The following is an 8,824-nucleotide window of genomic DNA, read 5'->3' as shown; positions in this document are numbered from 1 at the left end:
GCGGGAGGAGGAGGAGGAGGACGAGGAGGAGGAGGAGCAGGAAAAGCGGCAGGGGGAGGAGGCGGAGGCGGCGGAGGCGGGCGGAGGCGGGCGGCGGCGGGCGGGGCCGGGCGGGTTTAAAGCCCAGCGAGGGGGTGGGGAGGCCGGGAGGAGGCAGGAAGGGACGCGAACGGCGCGCCGGCGGCGGGCTCGGCTCGGAGGCCGCGGAGACCCGCGCGGAGCCCAAAGTTTGCGCGCAGCGCCCCCCCACCCCCCCTTTCCGGGCGGCGGCGCGCGGGGGGCCGGGACCGCCCTGCGCGCCGCCCTCGCCCCGGCCGCGCCGAGGGTCGCCGGCGGCCACGCGGAGGCGGCCGGGAGCGGCGCCGCGGCAGGTACGGAGTTGGGCGGGGAGCGCGGCGGCAAGTTACTTTGTGGTCGGCGCGGCCGGGCCCGGCGGGCGGGCGCTCCCCGCGCCGTCATTGTCTGCGCTCCGGCCGGCCGGCCGGGGACGCCGGGCGCCGCGGGGGCGCGGCGGGCGGGCGGAAGGGCGTCGCCTCGGGGCCGGGGGCTGCGGCGCGCGGCGGGGAGCCGGGAGCCGGGGGGCGGGGAGCGGGAGCGGCGGGGCGCGGGGGTCCGCGCACGGCGATCCCGGCCCGGGAGTCGAGGGGCCGGGCGGCGCCTTCCCGAGCCCTACTGCCCGACGCCGGGCGCCCGCGGGCCGGGGCCGGGCCCTGAGCGCCGAGGCCGCGCTCCCGAGCCGACCCGAGGGTGGGCGCCGGCCGCCCTTGCAGTCCCCCGTGCGCCCGCGGCCGTGGGGCCCTGCCCTCTCCAGCCGGAGCGCCGCCCGGCCGCGGGATCCTGGCTTTTTTTTTTTTTTTTGGTTCTGTTAGTGGCCCCGTTACCCGCCGCTGGGGCCTAACACCAAGTTGTGGGCTCGCGGATCAGCCGTCCGCCAGCCGTGGAAACGCGATAAGAGCCAGACGGTTCGCAGAAGGAAATTTCTGATGCAACTCTCCGCCTTCGCTGGTCGCCTCTCCAAACGCCTGCCTTGCGACTGCCCTGCAGCCTGTGCGTTATGGAAATGAGGGTATTCTCGACTTTTGATGGGGTTCGTCTTTTCCGGGCGGTGGAAGGAGCGCCAACTTTGTGCCATTCACCCCTGACCGGAACGGTGGGCACGGTAGGGGAGCCGCGGGGGACGTGGACCCGCTCCCGGAGCTTGGCGACGCGTCGGGAAAGATCGCGTGCCTGCAAACGTTGTATCCACTTTCATTGAAGAGATGCAAAGAAAAAAGGCCCCAAAACAAGTAGCGCTCGTGAGTAAATACGCGTTATTGCACAACTTTCTCTGTGCTGCTGTTTACGAGGCCAGGCCCGGAACACTTTGTTTCCGAAAATGCTGATTCAGCCGTTTGGAGCCCCCGACTTTTCAGAAATGGTGCTCTCTTTAACGTTTCGCTCAGTTTTACTCAGAACACATGTTGGTGAGCGCAGCAACAGGCGTTGGCTAGAGTTTACAGCACAAAGCTGCTCGTTTCTCACCGGGGTTGACCTAGTGTCTCCCTCTCTTTCTTTCCCAGAGGAAAAATAGGTAAAATCGAGGTTTCTGCAGAGGAGGAAGTTTTCCCCTACACAGGGGATGGCGAGGTGTCTTTTAGGGGAGGATTTTATTAAGGGAAAGCCCCAAAACCAAATATGTGTTTCCAGGAATGATTCTGGATGACCGTTTTTTTCCCCTTCCTGTTAAAAATCTGAACTGTAGGATTACTGCACATAATAGTTGAGTTTTATTGGGAACACTTAAAAGAGAAGGGCCACGCAGGCCAATCCCCAGATTACAGGGAGGGAATTTGAGGACAGACGGGCTTACACACCGAGCAAGTGGCTCCTGTAACTGAGAGGTGTCGCCACTGATACTCCCTGAGCAGTTCACGGTGCAAGAGACTCGCAAAGAACCTTATTGCTTTAATCCCCTCCAGCCCCATGATCCCCGTTTTACTGGTGGGGAAACTGAGGCTCAGGAGGTTAATTGGCAGGCCTGCGGTCACATGACCGGCAAATGACAGAGCTGTCACCAGAGCCTAAGCTTTGGATTTTTTTTTTTTTTTTAGCCCTGTGTGTCTTGTTCTGCTGCCCAAGTCCATTGTTCCTGAAAGTGAAACGGCCCCGGGGGGAGGCTCCTGCTGCCCGCCTCACGCACCTGGAGAAGGGAGAGGAGGCTCTGTGACCATTTTGGTCGCTTCCAACCTTCCAGATTTCTGTCCGATCGCCAGGCCATTGTCATTTTGTGCACTTCTTTTTATCCTCCAAATGCACTTATTTGGGGGAGGAAACTTGGATGTCGTGAGTTTGACACGGCCGTTGTGTTCGTGTCATTAAAACAGCGTTCTAATAAAAGCCTTGTATCCCTGAAGTCATCTGTTGACTCTCGCCTGTGGTCTTTACCACTCTGGGGGCGGTGCTGGGCTGGGCAGAATGCCTTTCCTTTGTGAATCAGGAACCCAGAGCCGGGAGGCTTCTCGCCAGCTATTTGTCTAGAGAGTTATTGGTGGTGGCCGTTGGGATCGGAACCCAGGGCCAGTCTGGGAGGCCAGTCAGCCTCCAGCGGGAGAGAGCTGGAGTCCGAATCTAGGAGCTAACATGAAACTTTGATTTTGACCGGGTGGTGGGTCTGAGACTTTATAACGCACGGAAACCACAGTCCTGCCTGAACAGAGACCAGCCCCATTAGAGCTGTGGACTTTCTGGGTTGGTGTAGCTGGTAAAGCGTAATGCTTTGAAGGTGGCATTGTTTCAGGAACCGATTCACTTGGAATTCTGTCCCTTTCTCAAACCGGTAGGAGGGTGACAGGGTGTTCTTGAGCCGGTGTCTGGGGCGAGCTGGGTTCCTGTCAGCACTGGGAGCTGAGGGGGCGTCTGCTTGGTTCAGGGGGGCAGTGTGTTAAGCAAGGGCTCCTGGGGAGAGAGTATTTGCCGTGCCTTTCATTTAGGTCACCACCATGTTCAGAATTGAAATAGGACTTTTGCTGCCTAGTGAAGGTTTTCTTCTTTAACCTGTCCTTGTTTTTTGCTTAATGGTAGAACCATGGGAAATCAAGGAAGGAATTGAGACAGTTAAGCTCCTAGGTGGGCGAGGCTGGCAGACGGGCACTTGGGGGATCTGGCAACCTTCTAGAAGGTCTGCATGCTAATGGGTGTATAACAGATCTCATCCGTTCAGGCACCCGCTGGCATTGGATTGGTATTAGAGTCATAGCTGCACGCTTCTGGGGAGCTGTCTGTGCTCCCCCTCTTTCTGCCTCTGGCAGGGACACCTCGTCTCCACTGTCCTCTCAGGCTTTGAGGAACTTCTGAACTCCTCTCCACGGAACAGGCTTTGTCCCTGCTCCTGGGGATCACGGAGCCTGATACCTGGAAGGACACGAAAGTGGGGAAACGTAAAACCTTTCTAGAAAGGCTCTTCTGTAATGATAGGAAGAAAAATGGCAGGATGGTCCTTTGAGATGGTAACTGAGAAAGCCGTGGCCCAGGGTTGTGGAATGTCCTCGGACAGGCAGAGAGGAGCGGTCCTGACTTTCTGCCTTTGGGGTTCACCGACTCTGAGAGGATCTCCCCTTTTTGCCTCTGCCGTGGCAGAGATGGCCCGGACGCAGAGGGAAGCTTCCTCACTGGTCCTGTGTGTGGTTTTGCCCGTTTGTGAAGGCAGCATGTCAAGGTGGAAATAGGATGCCCGCCCAGAATGCTGGGCATGAAGTTGGTGCATTGCGACTGGATGCCACCGGGGACGCTGGAATATCATTCCCATTTTTCAACCATTAAATTTATATGTGGGTTTGGGGGTTGCGGGTTTCCCTCGATGTTTGAGATCCTTGATTTGAGCATTGACTTGGGCTGGACCCACCAGAGTGGCCGGTGTGTTTTGGCATCCCCTGTGGGACAGGGTGCCGGGGAGGTGTTCTGCTCCCTTCTTGCTCTGTGCAGAGTAGTGGCCCGTACCGATGTTTGCACGAGGCCGGCTGCCTCAGTTTGCCCGCTGGGTCTGCCTCTTCCTAACGTGGCGAGCCTGAGTGGGTCACCACTAAGCTCATCGGTGAAATGAGACTCAAAGATGTGTTCACCTGCATAGGGCTGGTGGAAGGGAGGAGGCTGGTGGCATTGTGTGACCCCCCGTGTAGCGCGTGACACTTAGCGAGAGTCCAGACACCCTGCTTCCGTGCACGCTCAGCCTTGGCTTTGAGCCGCTCGTGTGCTTGATTATCCTGCTTTCTATTAATCCGCGGCGTCTGCTAGAGAGAGGGCTCTGCCGCTCAGAGAGGCGCCTGCCCGCGCTTCTCGCGTTTTTGCCGCACCAGACCTTGGCAAGTTGACCGTGACCCGCGTTGAGCACAGACCCTGTGAGAATCCTGTTCTTGCCTGGCTGTAGCCACCACAGGTGGGGTTCGAAGAGGAAAGCGGGTGGTGCGACGTAGACGGTTTCTGGTGGCAGAGCATTCGACTCCGACGACGGTGACCAGCAGGCATCGACGTACTGGTTCCCTGCAGGGAAGACCGCGGAGCCGCGGAGGCCTCGGCGGGCTGCGGTGCTGTGTGCGGGGAGACCCCTGGTCTCGGGCACGTGGAGCCAGGTGGCGTCTGTTTTCAGATCCTTGAGGGGGCTGGGTGTCTGGAGTCCACAGAGACTTAGTCCGGCTGAGACAAGTGCGTGTGCACTGTAGGTCCTGATGGGCTGACCGTGAGCCTGGGAAGCAGGTCTGCACACTGTCCAAGGGCTGTGCTGGTGGCCAGCCCTGCCTCTCCCAGAGTCCTGCCTGGGTTTCCTTGCTTCCTTTTCTTCCTTCCTTTTCTTTCCTTCTTTCCTTCTTTTTTTCTTTCTTTCTTTCTTTTTCTTTCTTTCTTTCTTTCTCTTTCTTTCTTTTCTTTCTTTTCTTTCTTTCTTTCTTCCTTTTTCTATTTTTAATGTTTGTTTTGTTTTTGAGAGAGAGCACGTGAGCTTGCAGGGGAGGGGCAGAGAGGGGGAGACACAGAATCCGAAGCGGGCTCCAGGCTCCAAGCTGTCAGCACAGAGCCCTACACGAGGCTGGAACTCACGAACCGTGAGATCACGACCTGAGCTTAGTCAGAGGCTTAACCGACTGAGCCCCCCCAGGTGCCCCATGTCCCCCATTTCTCATATGATTCTTTGATTTCCCTGCTAGGAAGGTGAGAAGCTGGCTTTCTGTCCCATCCCTGTCCTGCCCCTGTACTTCTTGTCCCCCCCGTTGCCTCTGCTGGCGAGATCGGCCCGACCGTCACGCACTGCTGATGCTATTGGGTTAGCCCCTCAATGCTCCTGGTGCCTGACCCTGTAGCGCATTGCGGTCCCTTCCACTGCCGGGACGTGGCGCTTTCTCTGGGCGAGCTTCTGCGTCTGCTTGGTGGTTTATGTATTTCGCGCCCCCCACCCTGATCTTCTCTGTCAGCATTGGGCGGGGGTGGGGGGGGGCTTGCCCTTCTCTTGGATCCCTTGTCTCTCCTTTTCCTCGTCTCTTCCCACAGCAGGACGGAGAACATTCTGTCTTCGCTTCGGAGACGTAGTTGCTTGCAAATTTCTTGAGACCTGGTGGGTCTGCACACATCCTTATTCTACTCTCGCAGGTCCGTGTGTCCAGCATAGACTCCTACAGTGGTGGTTTTCCCTCACGTGTGTGAAGGCTGCTGCTGTGTGTAGACAGAACGCAGTTGAGAATGAAGCTGGTCTGGTTCTTGATGCTTCGTCTGAAACCTGCTCCGTATTCTTCTTTCTTTTTCTTTTTCTTTTTCTTTTTCTCAAGTCTAGAAGCTTGTAGGATATTCTCTTTGAATCTTTGTTTGGAAATCCCTTGAAGAAGTGCCCTGACCCTGCATCCGTCGTGCGGGGTTCATTGAGGGTCTCTACAGGCTGAAAGTTTTTGAAGGAATTCTTTAGTTTGTCTTCTTCCGTCTTACTTGCTTCTTAGCCTACGGGATGGGTTCTCCGTTTAGTTTTTAGCTCCTGTTTTCTGTCTGTTCTGTTCCGGGTTGTGCAGGGTGTTAGCCTTTTTAACCCTTTCTGTTGGGTTGTAAATTTCTGTCTTCATTTTTTAATCCCCGAGGACCTCTTTTCTGATTCTTTTCTTTCAATAAACTTTTAAAAAAATATTTATTTATATGAAAAAAATTGGTTTTTAATATTTATTATTTATTTTTAAGAGGGAGACAGCAAACGGGGGACAGACAGAGAGAGAGGGAGACACAGAATCCGAAGCAGGCTCCAGGCTCTGAGCTGTCAACACAGAGCCCGACGTGGGGCTCGAACTCACGGAGTGTGAGATCATGACCTGAGCTGAAGTCGGACCCTCAACTGACTGAGCCACCCAGGTGCCCCTATTTATTTTTGAGAGAGAGCGTGAGCACAGGAAAGGCGGGGGGGGGGGATACAGAGGATCCTAAGGGGGCTCTGCACTGACAGCCCAATGGGGGGCTTGAAGTTACGAACCTCGATATCAGGACCTGAGCCGAAGTCGGATGCTTAACTGACTGAGCCCCCCCTCCCCCCCCCCCAGGCGCCCCTCAATTAAACTGAGTTTTTTAGAGCAGTTTTAGATGCGGGGCATTTGTTATGTCATTGAACCTGTAGCAACACTCTGTCATCGCTGAAAACGATTACTTTTATTTTAATGGCATAATATCCTTAATTCATAGATGGCTCTATTTGTTAAATTTTTGTGGGGGGTATATTCATTTCTGTTTTTTTTCCTCTTTTTCCAATATTGTTTATTTCCTCCAATTTTTATATTATTTAAAAGTTTTCTACACCTTTGGGCCTAACTTAGGCAGACAGCAGAGTCCGTGGCAGGGAAGGGCTTACAGGGATGTTTTATTTGGGTGTCTAAGCCTGGGGAAGCAGGGGTGAAGCAGGGAGGGAGGCAGGAACCAGGGGACTGGCCTCTGTAGTAATTGAGAGATACTGATGGATGGCTCCAGATTGTGACTGTCCCCAGACAGTCTTGGGGCGGGGGAGGGGAGGTGGGGGACTCCTTTTCCCTTCTGTGTCCACCTGCTGGGCCGTGCGTGCAGGCTTGTGGGTGCTGGGTGTAGACCACGTGGGCAGGCCCTCCTCGACCACCCATGGGCCTGTGCCCAGGCGGTCACCCCAGCAGTGGCCGGACAGAGGCCGAGACGGGTGAGGCTGGGGTGGTGTCTGACTCACTCCACGTGGCCCCCATCTTTCAGGTTCAAGGCTTTGCTTAGACTTCCGGGCCCTTCGAGGATGGCTGTCTGGCTGCCCCGATGTCCGGGAGCCCCTGGTGCTGTGTCCTAGGTCTCTTCTCCTTGGCTGGCTGGACTGTGTGCAGACACCTCTTGATCGCGGGCCCTGGGGACAGCCCTGCGTCACCTGCACCTGGCCCACCTGTGCTCAGCCTGGTCCCAGAGACGACGCCCCACCCCCACCCCCCTCAGCTGCTTCAGAAAGCAGCCTGCTCTTGCGGTGCTGATGGCTTTGGGGGAGGACGCGGGTCCTTCGACTTGAGTGAATTCTCTTGTTTCAACCCCGCCTCTCCTACGCTGCCAGGGGTAAATGGTGGCTCTCCTTCCTGACACTTGCTGGGCTGGCGAGATGTCAGCCTTTGTCTCCACTCTCTGGCCTGGCGTCTGGCTCCTTTGCATCTTTGAGTCAACTTCCCCTGGTCCACCGGCTTTCCGGCTTTTATGCCTCTTAAAAGATCCCCTTCCTGTTGTCGCAGCACAGCCGAGTGTGGGCTCCGTGGGTCATTTGGCGCAGGCCTGGCTTTTCTGGATTCTTTGCCTGCCACTGCGCTGGTTTCCCTCTTGCTCTCCCACACACGCCTGTAGCTGGGAGCACTGGGCTTTTTTATGGGGGGGGCGTGGCAGGGGAAGGCCCTTTGGTCCTGGGAATCGCTGTTCTTTCCCCGGAGGCTGCAGGGCGGGTGTGATCCAAGCCGAGGCGTTCACGGTCAGGGCCGAGGGCAGAGGTCAGGGTGGACTGGACCCCTGAGCCTCCTTCGGGAGGCGGACTGCGGAGGTGGGTTGGAGTCACCGCAGAGAGCAGCCGGGCGTTGTCAGGTCTGGGAGGCAAGGGGGGCCAGTGACTCGCTCTGTCACCTTGGGGAAGTCCCTCTGCCTGCACCTTGACTTCTGGAATTTTGAGGTTGACCTCTGTGCCTCGGTTTATCCCGTAGCATCTCCACCATAGGGACGCCCGGTATTGGCGTTCACACTCGGCTGGAGTGTGCTTCCCCTCGGCACACAGGCTAGGCGGTTCAGGATCTGCCAGGACGGTGACAGGGACTCACGGCAGTTCATTTTGGGTCGAACACTCTGCTTTTGGTCTGCTTTCATGGGGTCGACTTTACTCTTTTGTTTTTATTAAAAACAGTTTTTAAAAATATGTATTTATTTTTGAGAGGGGGGGAGAGAGAGAGAATCCCAACCAGGCTCCACGCTGTCAGCATGGAGCCCGATGCGGGGCTCGAACCCATGAACGGGAGATGGTGACCTGAGCCAAAGTCGGACGCTCAACCGACTGAGCCCCCCAGGCGCCCCTTTGGGGTCGAAATGTCAGAAGCATGTGGTCCTGGTCACTTTAGAGCCTCTCCGCGCTGGGTGAACATCTGTGTCCCCACTGCGTCCTCCAGGTTGGAGGACCCGTGACCCCTCACTCGTTCTGGGGAGCACTTTGTCATTCTCTGCGTGTCTGAACACAGCGCCTCGCTGGGCTCCCGGCTCCCTGCTCCCTTCTATACACATGTAAGCATGGTAGTGTCTGAGCGTCAGAGTTCGCTTCGAGGTTGACCGTTCTTAACTGCCGGGAGCGAGGTCATGTGTG

General features: G+C 56.7%; 1 protein-coding gene across 3 annotated transcripts in view; it reads left to right on the top strand.

Moving 5' to 3' along the window:
- Positions 1-316: 316 nt before the first annotated feature.
- The window catches only part of GRB10 (growth factor receptor bound protein 10), a 180,926-nt gene continuing 172,418 nt past the window's right edge, over positions 317-8,824 (top strand). Inside the window, exons 1-2 of one of the 3 annotated variants that reach the window (XM_042963423.1) lie at positions 871-1,066; positions 1,164-1,295. The gene's annotated coding sequence lies outside the window, so the exon portion shown is untranslated. Of the gene's footprint in view, positions 372-869; positions 1,296-8,824 lie in introns of those variants that run through there. The other 2 variants (XM_042963412.1, XM_042963435.1) reach the window with 2 other exon arrangements.

The sequence above is a fragment of the Panthera tigris genome, chromosome A2, assembly GCF_018350195.1.
Source record: "Panthera tigris isolate Pti1 chromosome A2, P.tigris_Pti1_mat1.1, whole genome shotgun sequence".
NCBI lineage: Eukaryota > Metazoa > Chordata > Mammalia > Carnivora > Felidae > Panthera > Panthera tigris.
This window is presented reverse-complemented; position numbering and strand designations above follow the sequence as displayed.